Below are 27999 nucleotides of genomic sequence, written 5' to 3'. Positions count from 1 at the left end.
TAATAGCAGCGATGGGGATGGACAACATAATCTAAATACACTGAAAGTCAACAGTTTCTTTCTCTGTCCACTAGTTAACCATCTTCCTATCAGGGACAATTATTTTACCATTGGTACTCCTGTCATTGCCTCCTTTTGGTATTTCCTGCCACATAGTGCCTTCTGTGATTGCACAAGTACCTCCCAAATTAACTCTTCAACCTGGCTTTGTCATCTTAGTTGCAGGCCAGGGATTTATACATTCAAAAGGTCCCATCAGAAATGTCAAACATCATGGAGAATGAGAGGGAGTGAGAAAGAGAAAAACAAATGATCACTGTTAACATCTAAAACATGCATTACTGACTCAGATCAGCACTATTACTCACTTTCAAATAAAAATCTATGCCCACCTAACAAGGTGTTGATCCATTGATCACACCTCAGCCAGACGTGTCTCCTGTATGTAGTACGAATACGGGACCCTACTGAGTAATGTGTCCCAGGATACACTGCAAAGCAATATGCAAGGCAACATTAAAGGCTGACTTGACAACCTCAGATAGCCGCTGCCAATATTTATTGGAGAAAGTGATAGATAGAGGCTTTCTATGGAGAAAAGCCAACTTTTTATGAAATAATTTGTCACAAAGTTGAGTATAATCCATTTCCTCTCATGCAGGACGCAGCAAAATATGTTGCATTGGGCACAATCCTAAATGGGGCACAAGGTGGAACGGATATCTCCTTCCAGTTAGGTTTTATTTAATTATGCTTTTTATTCTGGCTGAGCCAAATTCCTGCATGCAACCATGGAAAATATTATAGGAGGCTTCCTGACCCTACAGCTGCAGTGTTACAGGTGAATGTGGTTTATAAGTTGTTCAAGGAGTATTGGGAAACTGGTGTCAGCAGCCAGCTCTAGGAAAGACAGCACTTCAGCGCAAGCCTGTTCACTGTATTAAATAAAGACTGAATTTTAAGAGAGTTGTGGTCCATTTTCTTCATTATAACATGTGATATCTGGGCCTGGTGAATAAAAATGCTATAAAGAATCTCTGGTCCAGAGCAGGTTATGCTTTTAAAGCAAGAATTAACAATACCTAATAATCTGTGTGAGTCTCTTAACCTCTCCAGACTTAATATCTCTCCTCCATGAAAGAGAGATAATGTGCATTACCCTCACAAAAATCACTATGGTGATGAAAAATATTACTTATACCAAATCCCTCTTCCCAGTGAATATTTCCCGTTAGAAAAAGATTAAAAACCTGATGGATACACGAGCTTGATGTAGGCTCAGCAACATTTGCTTTCATTACAGAAGACATGAAACATATGCTATATGGGACACAGGTTATGGCCTTACTTCTGGTTTCTCTCTGTAAACGTGCACTCTAGAAATTAGCTGCTTTTTAATTCTTTACTGAGGTTTGTGGTGGCCTCTAGTGGTGGCTGTGTGAATGGGACATTTCCCTTTTCCCGGCTGTCGGGCGAACTAAATGATGGCTATGAACAAAAAATTCGTGTTGTGAGTTGTGGCTCCCACTCCCTCACACAGGAAAGGTGGGAAAGAGCTAAGCAGCAAAGCTCTTGTATAGCTGACACTTTGGGATGACAAATATAGACTCTTCGAGTGTGAAGAGGTAACTTCATTTGCTCTCCAACTCTTTGCAACAAGCTAATCTAAATCCCTACCTAATATTTCTTAATGTTTCATCCTGGTGACCAAAAATAGCTCCTCTTTCCTAAAGTCTCCCTCAAAGTCTTCAGGGTCTATGGTTTTTAAGGTGTGCCCAACCTCACTCTCTGTCCAGCAGAAAAGAAATCCGAGAATGGTCTTTCCTAATGGAGAAACACAGATTAACTTTCAATACTCTTGGAACACAGTCCAACTATGCTGGAATAATAAGCAGCCTTAAAGATGGTTTTAGGGTCTGGTTTTCTCACAGAAGAAATGTTTTTGAACTCCATTGCTTCAGCTGTCTTCTAAATATTCTTCAGGTTCATTTCAAAAGCATGACACTATCCTCTGGTGAGGGAAGTATACACATTTGTCCTGACTCGGAAGGAAAAACTTCTGCATATCCTGTCAGGCCCTAATGGCTTCTTTGCCAGATGCCATTCACCATTTCTCTTACCTACCTTGAAATCATTCTCATAAAAAGACTTCATCATCCAAAACAGGAGTCTCTTTGCTGCAAAAATCTTTTAATGGTTTCCCTCTTTCTTCCTCCTCCTCCTCCCCACTTCAGACCCAAAGACCAGGCCTCAGAACCGTGAGAGGCTCCAAAACCAGCAAAACACTGACATGACGGTGTAGCAGTAATGGCAGCGCTCACTTTAGACACCACATTATCTGTGTTTAATGGATCTGAGAGGATCCATTCCCAACACACTCGCTAGCAGAAATCAAGCTTTACAGAGTGCTTGTCAGAGATGTTTGAACTAGATGTTCTCAGGAAGGGCCAAATGAAAGATTAATCTATTTAAAACACGAAGAGGATTTTTTTTCTCCTTCTCATTTCTTCAAGGGCTTGTACAGAACTCTCTTCTATTTAGCTTTTAGTTCCATCTGAAACAAAATATTTAATAGTCAATTAAAAGAATGACATCTTCTCATTCAGCTTTTCAGCTGGGTTCCCAAAAGAGGCTGTAAGCCTCAATGGAGGAGCCCACAGAACAGCTTTGAAGTGAGTGCTTACGGGGGCTGGGAAACTGAGGCACAGACAGAAGATCATACAGATAGAACGTGACAAGGTCAGAAATAAAACTCAATTTTCCTAATTCCTAGGACCCCATCCTAATCCCTGAACGCATTCCTTTCCTTGCAAGGGGTATTTTAAAATGAACCATTAAATCCCACCACCGTTCTCATCTTTCTCTGGCCAGATGATATCACATGTTGCTTTCATTATTGGTTTGTGCTATCCTTTGGCTCTCCTGCTCCACTCCAGCTCTCTTGGCTTGGCCCACAATCTCTTCAAAAGCACAGTGCAAGTATTATTTCTGTTTCATGCAAAGCTTGCCTAAATTTGTGACAGGGAAAAGACTGCAGAAGAACTGTATCGTGTAACTCCCAAATGAAACCAGCTGCCTATTATTTCCACGTCTGTAACTTTAGACCAAATTATGTGAGCTGGAAAGCTAATCTTTGGCCACCCTTTAACAAAGAGAGTTCTTTATAATTATTTTTATTTACATTTTGTGCCTGTTAGCATAGAAATTTGATCACAAATGTGACATTGTTATCTCCTCTCGCTCAGCCAATTTTTCTGCTGAGCTAATTACAGTAGTGATATGGGATATGTGCCTTAATGTGTCTTTAAATTGTAGCTGCCAAGTCTACTAATAAGAGGCCAATGATCAGTGACATCAACTTCCACAGGTCATCAAGGTCCAGGTGCTTGCGGCAATTGATAGCAATTGCAAAGCTCTCCTGCAGTCTGTACCCTGCTTCCTGACAGGGTGTAAAGACTTCACACCAAGCTCCATTCTATTATAGACTGTCCACGCCTGGTAACCACAATACCTAATCTAGAGCTAATTTGGGAATACCTACAGAGGCCACTGTAGGTATAACATTAGACTATAGAAGGATATTGGCACCATGGGCTCACCAAGAGTAGCTGGGAGTCACTGATGCTACAAGCTCATCTGCGAGATGAAGATTGCATGTCTTCCAAATATCAGTTACCTCACTCTGAAACAGTGAGTCAGTGCAAAAACTGTCCTGTGAAACACTATGGCCAGCACTCTGTAAGGTGTAAAGTAGGTGATCATAATTGTCCTTTTGCTTATTGAAACATAAGGTTTTCTCATGAGCCTATAGGTTAACGAATGGTCATCTTGCAGCTACCAGTGGGGAGGAGTGCCTTGACTTATTTAATCTCAAGTATTTCAGAAGTGAAGTTTCTCCTCCAAGCTTCTTTATTCTTGTGGGGAGGCAGAGATGGGAAGAAATGGATATTTTTCTTCCTGCCTTACTTCCTACAATTTGTTCTTAGTCATTCTGCCTGCTTGAGGTCTTGCAAGTGACTACCCCTGACAGTTAAGTGACACGGGTAGGTATATTTCCCAAAGTCAGGCTCTAGCGAGTGTGAGGGTGAGTGCATGAAAGTAGTTATAACATAGCACTACCTAGTGGCTTTAACCAAAATTAAAATTTCAGTGCATTAGGAGCTGCATAGCATCTCTTCCTTGAGTACCAACTAAAAAACAAGCTACCATTCATACCTTTTACCACCTGTACTCTTAAGTGCAAATGGATTGTTTCTACGGCGCATCAACATTATCTGGTCTGCATGTGAATTCTGTTTTTTTAACTTTTTCTCCCCTCAACATTTCAAAAGCCAAAGTCCAAAGACCCACATAGTCAACCCTCAAAAAAGTAAAATGGCATATGCAACCCATTGAGAAATAGATAACTATTTTCCTGAATAAAGCAGCAGATTTCATAGAGCTCTAGATAGAGGTAATACATGGCATAAGATATGTTCTTCCTTTGGAGGAACTGATGATGATGCTTCACTGGAATATTGTGCAGTAAAATATTTACCACTGATATTATGGAAAATCTGAAGATCCAAAAATAGAAGGCGGCAGAAGCAGGATGCCTCAGTGCCAGATCTGAATTGTTATGGCCTATTCACAGCCAGCATCTTGAGGCTCAGAACAAATCCTGCAATATACTTTCTTCTAAAAAGGATTTATAGTCAGGAAGAAAGCTGACTAGTGGTATGAACTCACTGTAAAACAAACACATGCACAAATCCTGGTACTCTTCAAAGGGTAATAGATTAAAATCTACTTCCATCTAGTTATTTCTTCATTTTCAGAGGGCACAGAGGAATGAAAGTATTCAAGCTTTATCTTAACCCTGCCAGATCTGCATAACAGAAACCGGCTTATAGCTTAAGGCAAAACCATACTTATTTCTAGAACCTTGGCTTCCTGGCTGCACATCTCATGGGCTGCGAGCATCCCACATCCTTGGCCTGCTTAAGTCTCCACTTCAGCAGATCTTCAGTGTAACACATTAGTGAACGTGAAAAACCATTAATAAACCAGCAAGCTAGGCATGCAATAAGCTCACTGTCTCCTTTGAGAACCTGGAAGTGCAGAAGATATCCTTGGCCTTCCCAAAATCATTTTTATTTTTTAATTTCCAGAAAGATGTTTTTATTTCTGAATTTAATTTAAGTTCAGAACAACAGCAACAAAACCCAGATGTGAAAATCCTAGATCCTATGCAACACCAGTCTTACCATGTCTGCAGCTTTTGTCTTACAGAGATAACTCAGAAAAAATGTCTCAACTCCTCACGATTCTACAGATTTCATTTTCCTGTATAGTTTTGCAGTATCCAGGGTAGTAAAATTTAATTGCCAGCATGTGACTCTCTTGGCTATTCTAATAATGAAAGTCCCCCTTGTAGTTCTAAATGAATATATGTATATTTGCATGTTTCTGTGTGTATACATATTTACCTAAGTGTCAACATAAGCTGATAAATATGTAAACAAATCCTGGAGAGTGTAAAGTAGAGCATGCATCTGGCAGAGTCAGTTGTAGGTGGGATTGCCTACTGATTTTCATTTTAACTCCTTGCTCTTACATACTCATTACTTCTAGAAGACTTGCTTTTATTATTATTGTTACTGATTGATATTATAGTAGCACTTATAGACTCAAGCCTTTTCGGTATTGTATGTAATAGACATAAATGTTCTGTGATTAGTTTCGAAGGTATCTCTTAGCTCTTGACATGACCCACAGTCTGACTGAGCCACGTGGGTTCAGCAAAGCCCCAGACAACCCTTCCTACTGACTGTGTGGACCATGCAAGGGACAGAAGCATGCTGAGGTGTTGGCAGAATTTTGGCAGTTTATAGTACCTAGAATATACATGCTACTGCAGAGTTCACAGATTATTTTTAAGGCAATTTCCCAAATTATTCTACTCTGATTTCTTCCAACTACAACTTCTTCAGTCATTTAAGCTTGCTTAGACCTTCTAAAATTAATTTTCGTCATACTTTTTTTTTAGTCTTGAAAAAAATCATAGCTAGTCCTTTAGTTAAACAATATAACACTAAAGTGGCTGAAGCAGAAGAATTTTTCATGGTAAGTTTCCAATGATGAAACACTTTGAAAGCACAAGATTTGATTTACAAGGTCTAACCTGGTATAAGATACTTGATTTCTGCATGGAAGTGTGAGGGCCCTTTCCTCAGGCTGGAACAATATAGTGAGCACAGATTTAACAGGAAACTCAAAGGTAGCATAGCCAGCACCTTGATGGGACTAAGCTTTTTCCTCCACTCCCTCAGTGTCGGGCCACTCTTTGATGGGGTGTTAGACAACCAGAAGCTCCTTACGTATGCATTCTTCTATGTAGAGCATGCACAGAGGAAACACGACACTGCTTATCACCTCTTGCGCATGCTGTGTCTGGGTGGCCAAGACACACACATGCTGGGTTTGCTGCACAGTTTATACAGGAACCTACACAATCTCTCACATTAGACTCAAACACGTACTATGGAGACCACATGCTCATATTTCAAAAGTTCAAAAGTTCCCAAACCAAAACAAATGGCAATTTGTTCAGTGCTATACGATGCAGCCACCTGGTTTCAAAGCCTGCCTCTCTCTCCCCACTCCCCCCAACATATCACCCGGAATTGTATTTTCTCCTGTGTACTCACCTCCTTCTCACCCTAGTGGACATGTCAGGTCATGTCTCCAAAACAGGCCAGGGAGTCTTTTGCAAAGATGAGAAAAGGAAATAGAGGCAGGCACAGAAAACATAATTGCTGGGGCAATCCAAAAGACAGTACTTCAGGAATAAAACTTAGTCTGAATTGATTTTTGGTCCTTCTGCTTTCACATTAAACTTTAAGAGCATAGTTAAACCCTAAGTGGTAATGCCAGACTTGTACCTGCTTTGGGATGCACAGTCTGAAGTTCTAGCTGGCACGGACAGGGTTTACAGTCAAGAATTGCCACCTGACAAAAGCGTAACCTGAACAACTAGCAAATACACCGAGTTGAAACTTCATTGCACTTGAAGGCCTGAAACCTCAAGGACTTCCAGAGCATTGTAGCTCCCCATCACCACAGCAGACTCAATCCAATCCTTTCTTGGTTGACGTAGCCATTATAGTGGTGTTCCTAGCAGCGCTATGATATTTCACAGAGAAGAAAAGGTTCACAACAGAACTGAAGACTTCACTCATACATCTGTCTAATCCTAGGCACCGCTGTTGAATTCACTGGAAAACATCTTGCTTCTCAGAGCCTGCAATTATGTGTTTTCAGTCCTTTTTTGGCCCAGATTATGCCCATTTTATCCTTTTACTAAAGCTAGTAAAAATGTGAAGTTTAATAGTACAGTAAAATGTTCCTTCACAGCTTCAGTTAGTGTCTGTCTTAAGCCAGCCTCAATATATAAACTTACTATAACGCATGCCAGGTGAATGCCAGTTTTTATTCTCTCAGTGTGCCCATCTGAACAGCAGAAATTTTGAAGCCAGTAAGGCTCATTAGAAAGTTTTTGAGTTTTTCTGTCTTGGAACAAACACAGATGTTGGCTCTGTTGTTTTCAAAGTCACTAAGACATGGCTCAATGTTTCTAACTTGGTTCTGTTGGTATTGTAGCATCTCAAAGTTCTGTTTTTTCATCACCATCATCTGTAAAGGCATCTTATGCAAGTAGCCAGGAGCCTTTTGGCCTTGATTTCTAGCTGATACAACTCAACATACCACTGTCTCATCAGAGAGGAGACTTTTCTTCAACATATTTACAAACAAAAACCTTACAAGCAAAGTACAATATTAACTATTCTATGAGTTTCCAGTTGAGAACAGAGAAATAACTTTTTCAGGCTACTTTTTACAAGAGTACTAAAGCAAGCTGAAAATTCCCAATGGATACTGGCAGTGTTTTCAAAAAGTTTTGAGTGACTTTGTAACACACTTGCATGGCCATTATTTAGACTGCCACAAAGAGACTTTACTTAGGCTAAAGTTACTCTAAACAGCAGCAATTTCTAATCCCTACTTTTGTACACAACCTGAAAATGAGTTTGGATCATCAAATTACTCTAATTAGTTTAGAGATTCAAGATATTGAAAAGAATAGGGAGCAAAACTCTCTCTGTAATTCCAGTGCTGTATGTATACCAGGGTTATTATTTTCACACAATGACAACAAATTATAAAGGTCGTGAATCCCTGCTTCATTGTGGTATTTTGGTCCGTCAGGTTGCAGGAACTGATCCTGATAATAAGATAAGTTTGCTTAGTTAATAGGCTTGATTTCCAAGCCTTAACTCGCCTTTGACAGATAGCAGATTGTTAGCAAGTGCCAAGCCATTCCCTGGTGTCATGTTTTGCTGTTGCTCACAGCAGAGGTGCCTATTTTAACTTTCATAATAATCAGACTTTGATGATTATGGAGGAAAGCTTCTTAGTATATGAATTACAGGCTGATGATCCAGCTGAACTCTCTCCACCAGCAGTCAAGCCCTCTACCTCAATATGAAAAGAAATCAAGTCCAACTTGTACTACATAGGGGAGCCACAGCTCTCCTTTGGTCCTGCTGTATGATGGAGCTTCAGAGAGCTCATACACCAAATTGCATCATACATAGTTGGAAAGTACGGGGTCTGCCTACTGCTAGCTTCAAAGTCAGTCTCACTGCAAGCACTTAGAGGCAGCACAATATTTGACCACAGTACTACTGAAACCTCTGGCCTTGCATTTAGCATCCCAGCCACAACAACACTTTAGAAGGGACAAATTTTCAGTTTGCTGGCTTCACCTAGTAGTGGGATGGAGGTAATTTGCTGCAAATCATTTATCATTCTTAAGCTTCAGTGAGGCTAAGAGTATGCAAAGTTTTAAAAATATTATTCTCCTGCATCACCCCACATAGAAAGATTGATACTTTAAGTTGCTAATTTTTTCATTTTCACACATGCTATGTCTTTCATGCATCCACTCCTCAAGCCCTCAGGCTTCTTGCCCTCACATACCCACACAGCACTACACAGCACTGCTGTTCAGAGCATCTCAGCAGAACCACAGAGCCAGGGACTTTGACAACACCAGGTTACCTAAAGGGTTTTGTGGCTGCACCCGTTTAATCCAGTCTTCACAGCAAGGTGCCTTGGTGTTGCTCACAGGAGAGGTGTTTTATTGGTTTTTGTTTCTTTTTTAAACTTTAGTAACAATCAAATTTTGGCAGGCATGAGGGAGAGCTTCTCAGTATGTGACTTACGGGCTGCATTGGGTGATTACATGCGCCTTGTGAGATCTTTTTCCATCTGGAGAAAAGTAAAGTACCTCACTATTTTAGGCCAGAGATTAATTGGTGACTATGGCTATACAGAAATCTTAGCACCATCACTGCATACGAAGGTGGTGTAGCAGTTTCTAATAACTCTAGTACTCAAGAGTGGGTAGATGTGGAAGCAAGATGTAGAAAGAGCACCTGGGACTGCCAGAACTCAATAGGGATTTGAATATATTTTTCAATCTGGTGTGACACAATACCATAGCCTCAGCACAACTCCACATCAGCAAGATCTAGGATAGCCTGCACAGCAGTATTTACTGTAAAGATAGAACAATATAGGATCACAGCTTATATTGTGGTTAACAAAAAGGGAGTCAAAGTATATTTCCTGAAGATTTGTAACTTAAGGTTAGAGAGGAAAATAAAAAACTCCTTTAATGAACTTAGCTGAAGGATTTTTTCAGAGAGCAGCCACTGTCTATTGCTTCTTGCCATGGCTATGACTATTAAAACAGCTTAGGACTTCATGTTGGTCATGACTGAAAAGACTCATTTACCCTGAAAATTGAGATATTTATGGATCATATGCCACCTCTTTAAAATTATAAATAAGATGGACAAAGTAAATCCATTTTACGTCCAAGTGAAATAAGCTGAAAAAAGGATGAGGCTTTGGGTGAAACTCCAAGCCACATGAAGGCTTCCACTGACATAAGGCCAAGTATTTCCTCATTTCCAATTTTTTTTTAATTATTTTTTTTCTACTTTCCTTTGAGCACACAAAACTAATAAATGTGTTTTTATCTGCAAGACCAAGTGGGCATGGAAATGCCTTTCTTTTTTTTTTAATAAAAGTTTTAATAAAGATGTACATACAAGCCATGCAGCCCTTCAATAAGAGCCCAAGACTGCATGTTGCTCATAGAGCTCTACTTCCCTTGAAGTCACTGAACTATTTTACAGGAAACAATATTGTGCGGGCCCCAAGGCAGTGAACAATATTATCTAATATATCTTTTCTATCTTGAACCTCCGTGATTAGGTTTTTAATTACATCAGTTGGAGAATACCTATGAACACAGGAGAACAGATTCGCAGATCCCAGCTATTTGCTCTCCTGGTGCAGGAGAGGGTACATGCTCCCTCCCAGCCTTGCATAGCAAGTACTGAAAGGAGAGAAAGCTCCCAGGCTCCCCAGCTGCTCTGTGCTCTGACCCACCACGGCCCCAGAGCCAGCCCAAGCCCATGCGCTGCAGCAACACTTCAATTGCTGGCTCCATTATAGGAATATGGCAGACAAGGCCTTGATGGCCAACAGGTCTGACTGCTACCAATAGTGCTAGGACCCAGAAGTCATAGAATCATTGAATCATTTAGGTTGGAAAAGACCTTTAAGACTATCGAGTCCAACCGTTAACCCAGCACTGCCAAGTCCACCACTAACCCATGTCCCTAAGCGCCACATCTACACGTCTTTTAAATACCTCCAGGGATGGTGACTCAACCACTTCCCTGGGCAGCCTGTTCCAGTGCTTGATAACCCTTTCGGTGAAGAAATTTTTCCCAATATCCAATCTAAACCTCCCCTGGTGCAACTTGAGGCCATTTCCTCTTCTCCTATTGCTTGTTACTTGGGAGAAGAGACCAACACCCACCTCACTACAACCTCCTTTTAGGTCGTTGTAGAGCGATATGGTCTCGCCTCAGCCTCCTTTTCTCCAGACACCACCAAGTCCAACACCATGACAGCTGGCAAGTTTTTTCATCAAAAATTGCAGCAGGAGGAGACAGTGTTTGACACCTTTACTTGCAGTAAGCAATCAGGACATTTTAGGAAGAGCATCGTAAAAAAAATTTTGGAGCCAGTAATTCAAAATTTTTCAAAGTGAAAGGTAAATGAAATGGATTAAAGGTAACAAGAGTTTTCTGTTTCAAAAGGGGAGATTTGACAAATTGGAAGTACCGGTTAATACAATGAACAAGGCTAGTCAACTAGACAGAAAAACCTTGGGATCTGAATGCCTGCTTGCAATTTCTGCAGGTTCATAAAAGGCACATAAACTCATAAATTCACAGCAAGTTCATAAAAGGCTTTATAAAACATGGTGCCTGCGAGAGCAAGAAAGTGAGCTGCTATGCGATTCCAGCAGACTTACCCTCCTCCCATTGCCCAAACCATCCTTCATGATCCAGCCTCTTGAAGTGCATTCTCAGACCTCCTTGGTGTCCGACCACCAGCCCAAGCAGCCTGGGCACAGGTATCCCCAGCACAAGGAGTAATTCTGGCTTCAGGCCAGAGGAAAATTTGGAATAAAATTTGGTCCCCTGTTTATGACTTCCACACACGCTCTGCTCAAAATGTAACACTAGAAGATTCAACTTACATTAGGGGTTTTTTTGAAGCATCTTATTTGTGTTTGTACTCAAAAATGTACTCAGAGTTGATTTACATTGTAATAAAGAAATATAATTCCTTTGGCAAGTATTACAACTAATTAGATATTCCAGTGAGAACATTGTTTTAATGAAAGCAACGAATAAGAAAAACAGACAAACAATTTTCTCTGCCTGTTGAACTGTGACAACTGCTTTGCCTCCTATCCACCTCCATTAACAATGGAAACAGTTTTCCCCAACAAGTATTTGTAATAAAAGCTGTAGACTAGAAAAGTATAGAAAAAACTATAACTCACTCACCTTTTTAAAACGCAGATTGGATGCAAAGAAATCAGAGTATTACATTTGCTGCTGCTAACTCTTAAGGGTTAATGTTAAATGTCCTCTTAATGCTAACCTATGTTTTCATAAGCCTTTTGCAACAGATTATACATAACAAAACACAAGGTACATTTAGCTATAGGCCTTCGGAATAGGGAAAAAAACCAGCATTAACTAGAAAAATAGCTGCCTATCTATTCTATCCTCCCTGAGATATGCACCAATTAAAAGACTTATCTACTGTTCGACATAAGCTGAAAAGGCTTGTCTACTTTCTAATTACAGGATTTCTGCAGCAATAATCGCAAAAGCTCACCACCTAGTTCATGCATGGGAGGATGTTTGTGTTGTGTGGTTTATTTTAAACACGGTAAGTCAGCATAGAGTATAGGAAAGGTACAGCTATTTTAGAAACTGTTATTGGAGAGGGAAAAAGAAAAAAAAAAGTTACTTAACTGAGTTGTCAGGGTCCTGATGGTGCTAGCAGACCTTGCTCTCCCTGACCAACCTTAGCCCCCAGGAGCCCCATGCTTAAATGGGCAGGGGTGTAAGAAAGGCCCTAGGTGAGGATGGTCAGAGTCATTAAGACCTATTTGTGCCTGCAGGGCCCTGGCCTGAATATCTCAAATGACCAGCCCTCCTACCATTTGGCTTATCCTAAGATAATTGCAAAGGAACAAGTAGTGTATTCCCTCATATTTCTGAAATACAAAATACATTCTATATTACAGCAGAGAAATCCCTGCGTTCTTCTGATGTAGGAGTTTACTTGAGTGCCACAGTTAGAAAAGAACACATTTGTACTTGTGCTTCGTGAAGAAACACCCAAGACACACGTTTTTCAGCTCTGGTGACTCACAGCAACAAGGACTGCAAATGACGCATATGCTGAGGCAATTTGGATCTTCAGAGCCACAGCAGCCAAATGAAGGGAAAATGATGCCCACTGGAGACCCAGGCCAGTAATTAATCTTTAGAAAACATTCAGCATTTCAAGTACATTTGATCTAGAAAGTGACTGATTTCTAAGATGTTTGCAGAAGTGCAGGGACAGAAGGAGAACAAGAACGTGCCAGAAAAGAGAAGTCGCTGGCTGCTTTGAGCAGGAAGACAGGAGAGGGCCTGACCTCCCCATGACTTGAATCCTCTAAGCGTGAACCTACTCTGTCACAGCCAGTCTCGTAACATGGCCATCTCCCTGCTGCTATTTTTCAAATTTATGTATGCCAGAGTCCCTGCCCTTAAGAGCTTTTAACTGGAAAGGAGAAAACAATAGCAACAGGCAAAAGAGAAAAAAAAAAAACCAACAAAACAAAACTGGGCTATCCAGTTCTGGCACTGCTGCTTTTAATTAAATCAGTGGAAAAGCGTATGACACAGACAGATTTCCATTGTGGGTAGGAACAGAAGACTGACTCCATGATCAAAGCATCGGTTTGATGCCACACAACATATACTTTCTTTTAACTGTTTCCTTATAAAGCTAAAAGAAGCAGTGAGCGAGTCCAGGGCAGCAAAGGTGAAGGGAACCAAAGGTGGATGGGACTGTAGAGGAGATGAGTGCAACTAACAGGAGAAGGAAAGTGAGAGGAGGTGGACAGCAAGGTGGGGAGGATAGCAAAGGGCTGCCATGGTAAGAAAGCGATTCGGCTAATGGGAACAGACTGCAAGTGCAGGCAGAAGAGAGTCTAATTCCAAAGTGAGTATCTAATCCAGCCGACTGACAAGCTCTTCACGGCTGGTTCGGATGCCCCTTTGTGAAATGCTCTGCATAGGAAGGTCCTTTGGCTGGAAGCCCTCTTTTTCAGTTGTAACTGTGGCAGCTTTCAAAAAGGCTTCTCCCAGCACCGAAGCCACGCATCTCGTGCAACATAAGACAACAAAAAGAGCCATGCACCTCTGTGGGGCCAGGCACCGCCCGCAGGCAATACCCTCTTCAGATTTTAGTGTGGTGCTTATACGAAATGATGAAGACAAGACAGAGAAATATTCTGCACCTAATCATTAACAAACTAGACTAATACTTCATTCAGTGCTTGGTACCGTTCCCTTATGACGATTACAGACTGCACCTCCCACAGATTGCTGCTACTTAATAGAAAGCGCAGATAACAGATCATTCTGTGTTACTTTTCTGTGTAATCTTCACAACAGTCAGTAATTAAGAGCATTAAGCAAAAGAAAGAACCGGCAGGAAAAAACTATGCTAAAAACCAGGGTGAAAGCAGCCTATTTTAAGTGGCAGGAAAAAGGTTTGTATTCCTAGCAGAACACCAAGGAAGGACCCTGATCACAAAAATCGTTTAGAGTCAACCCTACCCTGAAATGAAATTTGAATAGTTTGGGGGAACTGTCCTGTGTAAAAGGGAAATGCTTTGAATGGAAGCTACAAACTGAGCTGTAGTATCATGGATCTAGAGGTCAAGAAAGCCTCTTACTGACTTCAGCTAGTTAAGAATCATTTTCTCCTTCATCTTCCTTACCCATCTACCACACCGATAGTCGTCACCTCTGAAAATGGCTGATAGCTGTGTTGGGCAGCACGATCGAAGTTGCCATCATCAGAAATGAAAATACAGAGATTTTTTCTATTCTCTGTGGGTCTGACTGCAGCCTGAAAAGATTTGGACCAGACTAAAAAAAAAAAAAAAAATCACATGCTGGCACATGTTATGAGTTCTTACAGGAGTGCTGGAGAAAACTGGCATGATTTTCAAGGGAGAGATGTTAGCATTAGAGGAATCATTCTGAAGTTGACCATTGTAAGACAGACTATATAAATATTATGAAACTCTACTTCATGCCATCAGATCAAAGAACATGTGGATTAGCCAAGAGAGAAGATTTGTGATTTGTAGTGACATGACAAGAATTTAAAAACAGTAAGTTCACCAGAATGATAGGAAAGGAAGAAAAGAAAAAGGCAATTTCAAAAGTTTCCATAAATTAGAAATCAAAAATCTTCCTTTGTGTGTATGTTTTCATGTGACTATGAGTCAGCTAACCAGGCTATGAAAGTCAGTGAAAAGGAAAATGTAATAATGTATACTACAGGTAAGAGCAGAATAACAAGCACCATTGTGGTGATGTGGTCAATACTTCAGAATCACATTAGAAGGGGGTCCGTTTCCAAAACGACACACCGGTCTCTGATTAACACACCTTACTGTATGGATGTTTTGGAGCATGTACAACAAAACACTTGAGCAGTCAAGTATTTTAAGTCAGCTCAGTTTCCCATTTTCTTGTACATGTCAAATTAGCAATCCGTTTTGTTTGCAAATCAGCAGCATAGAAGAAATTAATTCCACACATAAACTCAACCAGTGTGAAATAAAAGAGACAGTATAACAAAGCTTTAATGAAATTGCATCCCAGCGTTTGGGGAAACTAATTATTTATGGAAAAGACAGACAAGCTTCTTCACAAGAATTCAGCAAAATAGCATTTGTAACGCTCTGATAAAACATGAAGAACAGTATAATCGTCCTTCAGCTTGCTGGAGTGTAAATCAGCAACGTTTTTAAAAGTCATTAGAATTTCAGCAGTTGATAGGAAGGAGGATTGTAAGTGGGTTTTTTTTTTAATTGGTATAAGATGTTAATAGCAAAATAGAAGTTTGATGAGGATGCTAGTGTTGATGAAGTTACTGTCTCCACTACCAAGGCAACATCACATAAGAAAAGCCATCACAGAGCTCCCTAGTGCCATCCTATGGCAGCAGCTCAGTAGAGACAAGTTCTTCCCAGCCCTGCCAGAACACACAACTGAGGTCTCCCATTCAGGTGGGTCTGCTGGGTGTCACGGAGATCAGCAAGACACTGAGCAGGTCTAAATATTCAGATCATTTGCAGTAGATATACTCTGCTTATTCCTTTGGTTTTTTCCCCTTGAGCTGTACATGAAGTGACAAAGCAAATGGCCTCTCTTTCACACAACAGTCTTTTCCTTTGGAATTCCTAGAGTGAAAGGGAGAAAGATGATTACCCTTTTAATAACAGAAATCTATTTTTAGAATGTAGTGAAATTGATTCCTATACAATGTTCAAAACTTGACAGCCATGAACTTTTCTGTAATTCAGAGAGGACATAAAGTACCAGCATGGGTAATGGGAATTTCCTACAATAGCTAAAGTTTTCTCATTGTTTTTTTAGAAAAATTCTCAGTTGATACTGGTAGTTACTTCTGCTGGAAAAAAAAGGTACCGTGTGTGATGGTTGGAAATAAACATGCCAAATCTCTTGTCCTTATTTGAGGGCACCTCAAAGAGTTTATCTTCACAAAAAGATAAAATATGCTTCATTCTAACTAGCTAATTCTGTGTAAAAATTCAGTGAAAATTAAAACCTGTGTTGTTTTTATGTGAGCTATTCAGTTAGGATAAAATCTATAAAGGACATGAGAGTTTGTATTGACTCCTTGACTGAAATGAAAACTACCATCTGATCTGCATTAGGATTTTACCACCCAGTCATTCTGAAGGTTTTTTTTTCATTAGCAAATCCACTGCCAAAGGGTTTTTCTCTCTCTCTGCTCTAATCCAGTTTACTTCCTCTATGCCAAGTCTGTCAAACAGCTAATGGCTGGTACATTTGAGTCTATGTTTTAGTTCAGCTGATCATTGCAACTGAACTGACACCTACTCACTTTTGGGCTACTCCCTTTTTGAATTATCTGTTGAAAAAAGACCAAAAAATTCACTTTGTTCGAAAGCTGTCCTCAAATCAACTTTGAATTAATAGCTCTTACTCCCTCTCTGGCATGTCCCTCAATTTTATTTGTCTCTCTTTGGATTGTTTCAAAGGCAGGCTCTTGTAATCTCCTCTAGCAATACAAGCCATGCTTCCCCATATCTACTCCAACTTGATTCCACTTGGACTCCACTTTTCTAAACACGGGTCACTAAATGTATACATAGTGTTTCAGATAAGGGCTTGATGTGCTTTTTAATGGCATTAATACTCCCTCAAATTTTAATGAAAATACCTCACCCAATATATCACAGCATTTATTTAAAGCCAAAATGTATCAATGAGCATAGACCATACAGCAGAAGGCCAGCAAGGTCTCCAAATTAGCAGAGACTTGAGATAGTGAAGATTAAAATTCTTTGAAGCACTTTTACATTTAGAGAAAAGGTACCGAGCATAATCCAATCCTTATTTTTGAGACTATTCCCTCCAAAGTTTTCCTAGGAAAAGGTCAAATTGCACCAGAGGGGTTTGTCATGTTATGGGCATCAGTACAGGCACCATGATGTAACTCACCGGTGCTACGTTTTCGTGCATTAAGAAGTGCAAGTGGAGAGAAAAGTTTAAAGGACTGGTTTACCACAGAATTGGGCTGGTTTGAGCCATCTTTGATGCTACAGTCAACAAGCAAGTGAAATTTCTGGGCTTGATCTAAAGCACACTCAATACAGTGGAAAAATTTGCCCTGATTTTCATTGGGTTTCGATCAGGCCCAGGGAGAAGTATAACTCAACCTCGGAGGAGCCTTATAACAAATGCAATGCAGGTGTTTAGGAGCTGTTGTCCTTCAGCTTCAGATACCTGTGAATCTGTTTTCAAGAAGTATTTCAGAGAACATCTGGATTCTAAAGTTAAACAAAAATGAAAGTTTTGAAAAATATTATTGTAGCTCTGATGAGAAACCCCACTTAAGTCCTTTTTTTATTTGGTGAAGATTTATATATCCTGATATTATTAAAATTCACAAGCTTGTTGTGTGTAAGAAACACCTTACAAGGATTTCAACTTCTCTTTACAAGGAGTTATTAGTTCACTTAAAAACACAGCCAGAGAAGCGTTCTGCATTAGAGAAGACAGACTCTTCCTTTCTTTCTCTCCCTATCTGTCTCTAGAGATAAATCAGGAGTTTGGTCCTTCTCTACACTCAGTTCTTTTCTGCAGAAAGAACCAATATATTTCAATTTAAGACGATGCCTTCTTGAATGAGAGTTTGACTAAAGCTCTCATCTGTATTTGCAAAGAACTGCAAAAAGATAATGACTGAATGATTATCACAAAACCAGCATAAAACTTTCCCCAAAAGTGCTTTATTTTATGCCATGTGTGTTGAGTTCCCAAACAACAGGCTGGGGAATACATTTACCTCTGCTTAGTCAGGTCACTGTGGGAATCTTATCCCAGATTGAACTGGAAGCTCACACTGAGGATGACTTGATGTAACTAATCTGAAGTTGATGAAAGGATTTCAGGTTTCTAGAGCTTTCAACATAATTTCTTTCACAAACAATAAAAGCTGTTAAAAAAAGGGGGGGGAATGTAGCAGACTTCTGTTTGATATTAAAAGATAATGAAAGTGAAGGCTCCTGGAAACATGGTGACTTCTTAGTACCATTTGTAAGCCAGAAGCTAATCACAGCAGCTACACCAAAGAGAAGAGGCAATCCTGCTTTGAATTGGACTCTTTCGTCTCTAAAATACATCAGTTGATCTCCTTTTTCTTTGTGAAACCATGAGGATATAGCAAAGTGGCAAAACAGGACTGTTTAATGACAGACAGGCAGAAGGAAGGAAGCTGCAGATCCATAGTAGGAAACTGGAGATCCCTAAACGCACCTCTGCCTTCTGCCTCTTCAGTTACACTTGGGCTATATCAAACCTCTGAGCTATGGATGGGGAGAAGCTGACCCACTTCTATCAGGTCTCCATAGGCCTTTCTGCCTCACAAGACAAAGATCACTGTGTGTGCCTGCCCTCCGGAGCATGTGGTCAGAGCCTGGAAATTATGATCCCCTGTTCCGCTCTCTAATGAGGAAACTGTGCGTGCACCAACAAATCTTCAAAACACATCACAGCTTCTTTGATAAAAGGTTAAATCACTGATATAATGTCCCTTGCCCTAATATGCCCATAATAGGCCCCAAGCCCTTAATCTTTCATTTGTGAAGAGTAGTACTACTCTTCCCTACCAAATTATATCACTGAAGCTGTGTTCTTTCTAGCAGATCTAAATCTTTTGGTTCTTGGATACAAAGAACACAAGAAGATTGTCATTATGATGTTAACACAGCTATTACGATGTTATCCTAATAATATCTTTAAATCAAACATCTTATTTACAATTAATCATTTTCATCTTAAAAAACAGTATGTACGCACTTAGTCAAAGTTATTAAAAATCTTCAAATAGAAATTATACTATGCTAAGCAACTACTTTTGAAACTTCTGACTAAAATGACTTGCACTGAATAAGTATCAGAGGCAAGATGAAATTTTCCCACTAGTTTGCTATTCTCACACCAACTCATAGTTGGTAAGTTCATAGTTCACAAGAAACAATTTCGTTAGGTCTCAGACAGGTAAATAATCCCTTGCATGTAACCAATTATTTCTCAGTCCTTAAAACAGGAGCTGAAACACACCATCAAGTACGTGTTCACCCTTATTCAGTAAAGATCTAAAACACCTCTTAACTGTTCTCCACAGGTCACAAACCAAACGGAGACATCAAACAACTGTTAACTGAATATATTGTATAAAAGACACAAAAAAGTCTATCCCCTTCTCCCAACATTTTGCTATTAAAATCAGTTTGTGCAGCTCCATCCCTTAAATGCAATGGCTCAGCTTCTACTGTTTTTCAGTGGGATCAGGACTAGCCTCAAGGAGCTCTTTCTATTCTCCCTGGTATCACCATCATCCCCAGCCACGCTGCACATGAAGAACTGCGCTGGGCCTTAGCATAAGGAAACCCATTTTGCCTCTTGACATCCTTGTTTATTTTTTTCCATCAACCCAAAGATGACATATAAGCAGGCCGTTGCAAAAGAAGTTTTTGTTACAGCCAGAAAAATAATGCGACTTGCTTAAAAAAAAAACACGAAGTGTCTCCTTCACCAAATACAGAGGCCCAAATTTAAGTGTCCATTCATTCCTACACAAAGGCTCATCACGTACATCTTACCAATCTGAAAGGCTGCTGTATACCCAACCATATTGTAACTCAACCCTTTCAAAGCTGGAATAGAGCCAACTATAAAGTAAAAACCAAAAACAAACAGTAAAAAAAAAAATGTTATGAAAATGGAAAGTTAGACAAGTTAGACAAGTTTTAGCACCACACTCTAAAAACTTTCCTGCACCTCCCTTGCCAGGTATTTTAAGTTTGAGGGTTTTTTCCTAATAATACTGCTCTAATTGAATGGTAGCTAAACATGTGTTTTGGTTTGCAGAAGAGAATGGCTTTTTTTGATAACAGATAAGCTTTATTCCAGAAACCCCAATACTTTCTTTCCCCTAATAATTGGCTTCACACTTTCTCACACTGAAGACCTCTGCTAAATCAGTGAAAATCAATGAAGTGAAATCATAATAATGTCTCAGAACTTTTAGTCCGCTATTCTATGTACTGTTGAGATCATGTGAAAATAAAATGTGTAGCCAAATGCCATGTAGTTGGCCATTTACCCCCACTGTGTACACGGTGTGAATGAAACAGCTTAGAGCTAGAAGCAAGCATTCAAACAGAAGCAGTTAGCCAGAAGAAATACAGAGATTAAAATAAAAGGTTGGAGGGAAAGAAGAAAAATAGAGACAATACAGAGGAAATTATATTATTAGGGAAAGAAATAAGATGACAAGGAACCAAATAGCACTAGGCTAGAGAGAACATCTCAGGCACTAGGCTTACACAGCGAAGAATAAAAGACTTCTGCAAATGAAATTGCAACAGCCCTGCTTGCAACAATAAATGCTTTTATCTCCATTTTTTCTACCATTAAGTTTCTAGCAAGGATCTTGCTGCTGGTGAAGTGTTCCTACAAGTTACCAGAGAAGCAAAACGTACAAGGAGAATGAAGGAGTAATTCAGCTTCTTCTAAGCCGTGTTACATGGAGATTTTGCACCCTCTGCAGGTCCAGGAAGATATAAAGAAACCACAAATATACCCATCCTATAATAAAATACAATAGCTATAGGCACAATTTCCAGTTCCAGCAACAGCGGATTTTGTGGGGTTTCTGAATGCAGTATTTATGGATGTTGTATTTATGGAGGAATGGCTGTTTTCCCCCATTCAGACCTTCCTGAGTGCTCTCCTTCAAGAATCAAGCCATATATGATATTTATTTTTCCCTTTACGCTCCGACTGAGTACAGAGCTGAATCCTGCTAGCTGGGTTCAGGGCACTTGCAGTGACCACAAACCTTCTTTAGACAAAGTTCTTTTGTTCACTCCTTGGAAATATTAGAAGAAAGGGTCATTTTAAATGACCAAAACCTACAACGTATTTCGACTCACCTAAACATAATCACCTTGTACTTCACTATATTAAGCTAGACTATATTAAGATATTAAGCTAGACAATCTTTCTTCCTCATGTGCTAGTTAACATTCTTTGTACTTCTCTGCATGAGACACTTTTGACCATACAAGATAAGACTGAAAAAACAGAAGCAATTATACAATTTCTTGTAGAGATAAGATGATTTCAGATAAAGCACACCTTTTCCCAGTGTCACTTTGGAAGGATTCAACAAAAAGATATTCTGTATTCTAAAAAAAAGGGGTCAATATTGGAAGCTAAACAAATATATCAATGTAATCATACAATGAAAATTCACTGTCTAAAAATCATTCAGCCTAATACACTAGCACAAAAAATGATATAAATAGATGTAAGAAATTAAATCAATGGAGTTTGAACTTTATTTCCTCAAAAGAGAGTTGTTCTCTAAAATATTAAAAAAGAAAAATCTTGACAGTGGCTGACAAAAGAGCAAAATAAATATTTTATTTAAGATGAAAGTGAGTTTGATGGATTTGGTAAAACCAGTTATATATTACAGTGCACCCTTATCTGATACATCTGCCCTACTACATGTTACACTGCAGCAAATATAAACAAAGTCAGTGATTGATGATAAAAATTTGTGATGAAAAGACATGTTGGACTAGTACCAAGTGTATTTCAGGGAAAGACTGTACACCACTTCTCCTGATGACTTCAATGTGTATTTAAAACAGACAGCTGCTTTCAATTGATTTTGAAACCTCCATTGACGTCAATAAGAAAACAATGTCAGCAAAAGATCTACGATAAAATATGATGAGCTTTAGGAGCAACTGGGCTTTTGGTTATTCATTTTTGAAGTACTTTGTTGATTTCAGTGGGACTCAGATGAAAAACGTATTTACATTTAAGAGTATGACCACCCTATTTTCCCTACCTCTCTCCTTTCTCTCTGCGTCTCTCATTTCGCATGTCTAACCTCATGCCCTGCACCTCCTACACAGAAGCCATTCCTAAGTCTTCCCCTGGTTTTCCCACCAGTTACGCTTCCACTTTCTTCCCAATTTACTAAAGATCAGCAATAAAGTCATTCTCTTAAAGTGTTGTTATCAGGCTTTATAGATTATCAGGCTAAGGAAGAATTCAATATTTATGCCTTTCAGGTACAGAAAACCTAGAAGATAATATGGACTAGGTGTAAATATTGCAATTTAATTTTCACAACCAAAAAACCTAGAAGTATAATATTTTCTTTTTAAAAGTTCACAGTTGACATCCAGGTAATGCTATAGGGGCCACAAAAATACATTAGGAAGGTTTGAACATAACTCCAGCTAAAGAAATAGCTTTCACATCAAGAATAAACTATGCCAAAATTGAGGGAAGAATGGGAGAATCTCCTGCCAATGATCTAGGGAAAGGTAGGGCCTGTGATCTTCATTCCTTCATAACACCAGAGTGTTTTTCAAGCTTTCTTATACTTCTAATGTAGAAAAGAACCATAAAGCCACTCAAAGTGACCAAGTAAAATAATTTCCTTAAAAAAAAAACGAAACAATTTTTCTCTGTTTACTTAAAACATGGTGAAGCTGGCTGTTCTTCCTAAAGCTATTTAAAAGGAGGATTCTGTGTAATGGGATTGTTAGCATAGTCCAGCTTTGTTAATAATTCGATTTCTTGAATAAAAGAAAATAAAATTGTCATAATACCTATCCTGAACTGACTCCAGCACATGGTTGTCTTCTCTTGCCAAACAAGGTTGTAAAATTGCAGTTGGAAGCTGATCTGCGGAGAGTCACAGGACCCTTCCTCTTTACCCATAAACCCCAACCATGTTTAAAATTCTAGAAAAGACTGATGTAAAAAAAAGTCTGTAGATGAACAAGAAAAAAAATTTAAATTAAGAGTAATAAAAGCAAACAACTCTATTTACATAAACGTGGTTAACTCGTTATTTCTAAGTATAGCCCCTTCTTGACACAAATGCATCTTTTTTAATAAGGCCTTTAAATAAAAGACTGTCAATTCTTTTGTAGCAGTAATGACAGCAATGAGCCATAATCTAAGCCATCTAAAAATCAATTATTTCCATTTACTAAATGTAAATATCTTCTCAGGTAATTTGTCGGATGCCACCCAGGCATATCTGGTTGTTCATATTCAGAAATAACTGCATGAGGTTGAGCTGACAGGTATCTGACAATCACAATCAACGTTTCAGAGTGCAAAGAGCTGGATCGCTGCCACACCAGTACATTTCCCCACAGACCGCAACTTTCCTACACTCTCCCCCATGACCAGCCACCGCTGTTCCCTTCATACTGCTTAGCTCGGGCAACCAGAGCTGTCAAGGTATTTATCCGGATCAAAGATGCTGTCTCAGCTCTTTTCTAAAGTGAACTGCAATGGAAGAGCTCCAAAATTTAAAGGAGGAAAGGAAGCGAGGAAGGGCCCTGAAAGCAAGGAATACACAGCAATCAGACTGCACAACTGTGGAACTGAAGAGAGCCTTCACAGGATTTAACTCAAGGCCCTTCTGTGCACAGTTCAAGGACATGCTTTTGGTAAAACACGACATACTTGGCTCAGGATTCAGTGGAGCGCTGGTGATTCAGGTCCAATGAATTTCTAACCCTGGTCTTAGAGTTTTGGTGAAAAGTTTCACTTCAGTGTTGGTAAAATTGGTGTCTTGCAACTACCCCAGGCAGCTGCTGCAGGTAGATGATTTCGGTAAGTACTGAAAATCCATGACATGCTGCTAAATTTGTGTACTGTCCATTGCACTCAAGGAGGCAAGAATCAATCAAAGCATTTTAGGTATGTCTGTCTCACATGCACAACTTTTATCGCCGCTGATGTACTGCTTCATGCTGACATTGCCAGATCCATAAACGTGACATAGTGCAAATAAGTCCGATGGAAGTAGTTCTGTCTCAGTTGGAGCAGACATTTCCTGCTACAAGTTATTGGCGTTTACTTACTTTTGTTTTTAAAGAAAGGCTGAGAGTATACAACAATTCAAAAACACGCTGAAGACTGGGAGTGTCAGAGTATGACATAAAAGGGCAATAATTTGGCTTCACTGACTGCCACAGGCATCCTACAGCAAGGCCACCTGCAAAACAGTCACCTCCAGCAAGGTGGCAGCCACGCTTTGAGCACCACAGCCACATCTACCGTGCCTGCACCCGCACGCTGAAGTTTGGGGATGCGCAGGGCCGGGTGTCCCAGGAGGGCTGCCAGGCTGCCCAGGGCATGACGGGACCGTGACTCAGCTAAAGCATGGAGGCAGAGGTGGTTTGATCTTCACCCGTACCGAGCATTGAAAAAAAGCCTGGAAGATTTTTAGACTCCCATAAAAACAGGTTTTATTAGGGTATTTACAGCAATATTTATCTTCTTCTATAGAGATAAGAAAATTAGGTAGAACAGAAGTGTAAAGGCTTTATAAACAAGTTTGTGCCATTCCCTGCCAGCTCGGTAGCTTTCTGAGTTACATTAGACTTTGCGCCTTCATCCCTAGGAAGCACTTTCACCACCCCCAAGGCCTGGCCAGCTGCTGGCCAGACCCTGCTTCTCCCCACAGACCTGTCTTGCAACATCCCCAGCAATGGTGCCCAGCACAACCCTGCAGCCCCTTTAGCTTGCTCCAGCTGAGCAGCCACCAAACCACCATCAGGGACAGACCAGCTCCACCTGCCTCCACACAGCTCAGGCTCTTCTTAAAGCAATGCAAAAGATACCCTAAACCACACGAACTACATTACCATCTCTACCAAAGGCTGACCTCCTCCAGGTCTCTCTAAATACACACCAGAAAGAGATGTATCTTACATGGGGAGAGGATAGAAAGATCTGCTCACTACTTACTGCTTTCTAGATATCCTCCAGACACTCCAAAACACCTCACAGGTTGCATCATGAAGCTGCCCAAAGGAAGCCCCCAACAAGCACAGAGAAGGGCTCAGCACTGTTACAGCTCCTATGCAGGCAGCACGGCCAGAGAACAGCAGAAGGAAACGTGCTCCCAAGGTCCATGGCTTGCTGCAGGAGAAGGGATTTGCAACAGGCTGCTGCTTGTCAGTTTAACAAAACATACACATTATTTCCAAATGAGCACAAAGCACTCGCCTGCCGAATTCACAGCTGACGCCAGCCGTGAGGGACTACAACAGCCATTCTCCAGGAGAACAAGCTCAAAACCAGTTGCTGGTGAGCACCCCATGAAGCGACAGCCACGCTTTGAACACTGCTGCCATGTTCACAGTTCCTGCAGGGAAGTCCCCACCTGCATCCACACGCTGCAGCCTGTGGGTGAGCGGGGCTGGGTGCCCCGGGGGGGCTGCCAGGCTGCCCAGGGTGTGACAGGGACGTGACTCAGCTAAAGCACAGAGGCAGATTGAGGCAAGCATTTAGGGACTCGAGCATCTCTCGTATTAGGAGAGGCTGAGAGAGCTGAGGCTCTTTAGCCTGGAGAAGAGAAGGTTCAGGGGGATCTTATCAATGTATATAAATACCTCAAGGGAAGGTGCAAAGAGGACAGAGCCAGGCTCTTTTCAGTGATGCCCACTGACAGCAGATGAGGCAATAGGCACAAACTGAAACAGAGGAAGGTCCCCCTGAACATTAGGAAACACTTTTCTACTGTGAGGGTGACTGAGCTCTGGTTGCCCAGAGAGGTTGTGGTGTCTCCTTCCTTGGAGATATTCAAAAGCCATCTGGACAGGGTTCTGGGCAACCTGCTCTATGTGGCCCTGCTTGAGCAGGGGAGTTGGACAAGATGACTTCTAGACGTCCCTTCCAACCTCACCCTTCTGTGATTCTGTGAATATGTCTCATATTGAATTCTGCAAAGATGCCCAGTAGGCTTTTAGAGTTACAGAAAAAAAAAAAAAGTTTTTATTAAAATATAAATGGCAATACTTACCTTCCTACTGTTCATTATTTCATATTTGTCATTTCATTATTGTTGCAATCAATACATTGGAATGGAGAGTGTTGCACTACCTTTTACATTTCTCTCTGACACAACTGACTCTCCACATCTTTCTTCAAAAAAAAAATCAAAATCCACATCCTGAAAACATTTCCTATCCCTTTCCCTTACTGTATGTGGCTACTCACTTGTCAGCTGCGCAGGAGGAGACATTTGTGACAGGCTCCTTAGTGTTAGTTCAGGAAAATTGCACATTGCTTCCCCAAGGAACACTAACAGCAAGGCTGCCTCATGTTGGGGCTTTCTAAGTACTTTCATCTGAATAAAACCATTCCCAATAACACTGGACTAGCCACAGAAGAGTTTTGCTTTTTGCATTTCAGTATTTTAGCAAAGGCTGACCACCAAGGAGCACCATTACTTTCTGAAGAGTCACTGTAAAGGAGGACAACTCAAAATCAGACACTAGTAAACATCCAGTTAGGTGATAGCAATGCCTTGAAAACCATGGCCATGTTTAACAAGGTTATGCACAAGTCACCTCTTGCATATGCACACTCTTCTTGTAGTTTAACCTGACAGGCAGCTAAACACCACACAGCCGCTTGCTCTACTCCCCCCCACCAAAGTGGGATGGGGGAGAGAATTAAAAAAAAAAAGTAAAATTCGTGGGTTGAGATAAAGACAGTTTAATAGGACAGGAAAGGAAGGGAAAATAATAATAAAAATAATGATAAAAGAATATACAAAATAAGTGATGCACAATGCAATTGCTCACGGCCCACCGACCGATGCCCAGCCAGTTCCCAAGCAGCAATCACTGCTCCCTGGCCAACTCTTTGCAGTTTATACTCTGAGCATGATGTCATATGGTATCCCTTTGGTCAGTTTGGGTCAGCTGTCCTGGCTGTGCCCCCTCCCAGCTTCTCGTGCACCTGGCAGAGCATGGGAAGCTGAAAAGTCCTTGACTAACATAAGCACCTCTCAGCAACAACTAAAACTTCAGTGTGTCATCAACATTATTCTCATACTAAATCCAAAACACAGCACTATACCAGCTACTAGGAAGAAAGTTAACTCTATCCCAGCAGAAACCAGGACAGTATCCACCCTTTATCCTATACCCTCTACGTCATGCCCAGGTCCTACGCTTTCCAATACATTCCAACCAATCACCACCACTTTTCCTGTCTTTTGATATACACACACAGATATCATTCTCTTAGTGTATAGGCCATTCCTCTAAAATGTCCACCGAGTTCATTTAGTCCATGACTTTGGGCTCCATCTGTCATAACAGTCTTTCAGCGCAGGAGAGATGGTGTGTGGTATTGGATTGCTGCATGCTGAACCAGTTCTGGTTCCATCACCGCTGCACTTTGCTCGGTTTCATCAAAGTTCATTCTTCATTAATCTGAGTGATTCTTACTGTAATACCATTGATATGGCATATAGCAACCACAGAAGTGATGATACACAGTATTATATAGCAATTAATATCATACAATTTAATTCATTGGCTATTGTCACCCAAAATCAAATCCTCTTGAGGTACACATTGGAATTCCCCATCCTCCCTCATCACTCACCAAGTGCACCCAGGTCCTTGAGCAAAAGCAATCCCACAACTGCATTTGCCTCTGCCCAAGGCACGAATAACCCAGACTGTCTTCCCCAGGGGTTATGTACATGGCAGGGACTTTATCTCCTTCTACAGTATGTAAAAGTTTTGATTGGGTAGGGCCAGCTTGATTGGCAGATCCCCTAATGTTGACTAACCAGGTGGCCTTTGCTACATGT

General features: G+C 40.5%; 1 long non-coding RNA gene across 1 annotated transcript; it reads right to left on the bottom strand.

Annotated features, from left to right (window-relative positions):
- Nucleotides 1–975: 975 nt before the first annotated feature.
- Nucleotides 976–27319, bottom strand: LOC142086689 (uncharacterized). The gene is made up of 3 exons (XR_012675220.1): nucleotides 26978–27319; nucleotides 11441–11570; nucleotides 976–2554 (listed from the first exon to the last, which is right to left on the bottom strand). It is a non-coding gene; the product is annotated as an uncharacterized LOC142086689 (long non-coding RNA).
- Between the last annotated feature and the right edge of the window lie 680 nt (nucleotides 27320–27999).

The sequence above is a fragment of the Calonectris borealis genome, chromosome 1, assembly GCF_964195595.1.
Source record: "Calonectris borealis chromosome 1, bCalBor7.hap1.2, whole genome shotgun sequence".
NCBI lineage: Eukaryota > Metazoa > Chordata > Aves > Procellariiformes > Procellariidae > Calonectris > Calonectris borealis.
Note: the sequence above shows the minus strand (reverse complement) of the source record. Positions and strands in the feature narration are given on the sequence as shown.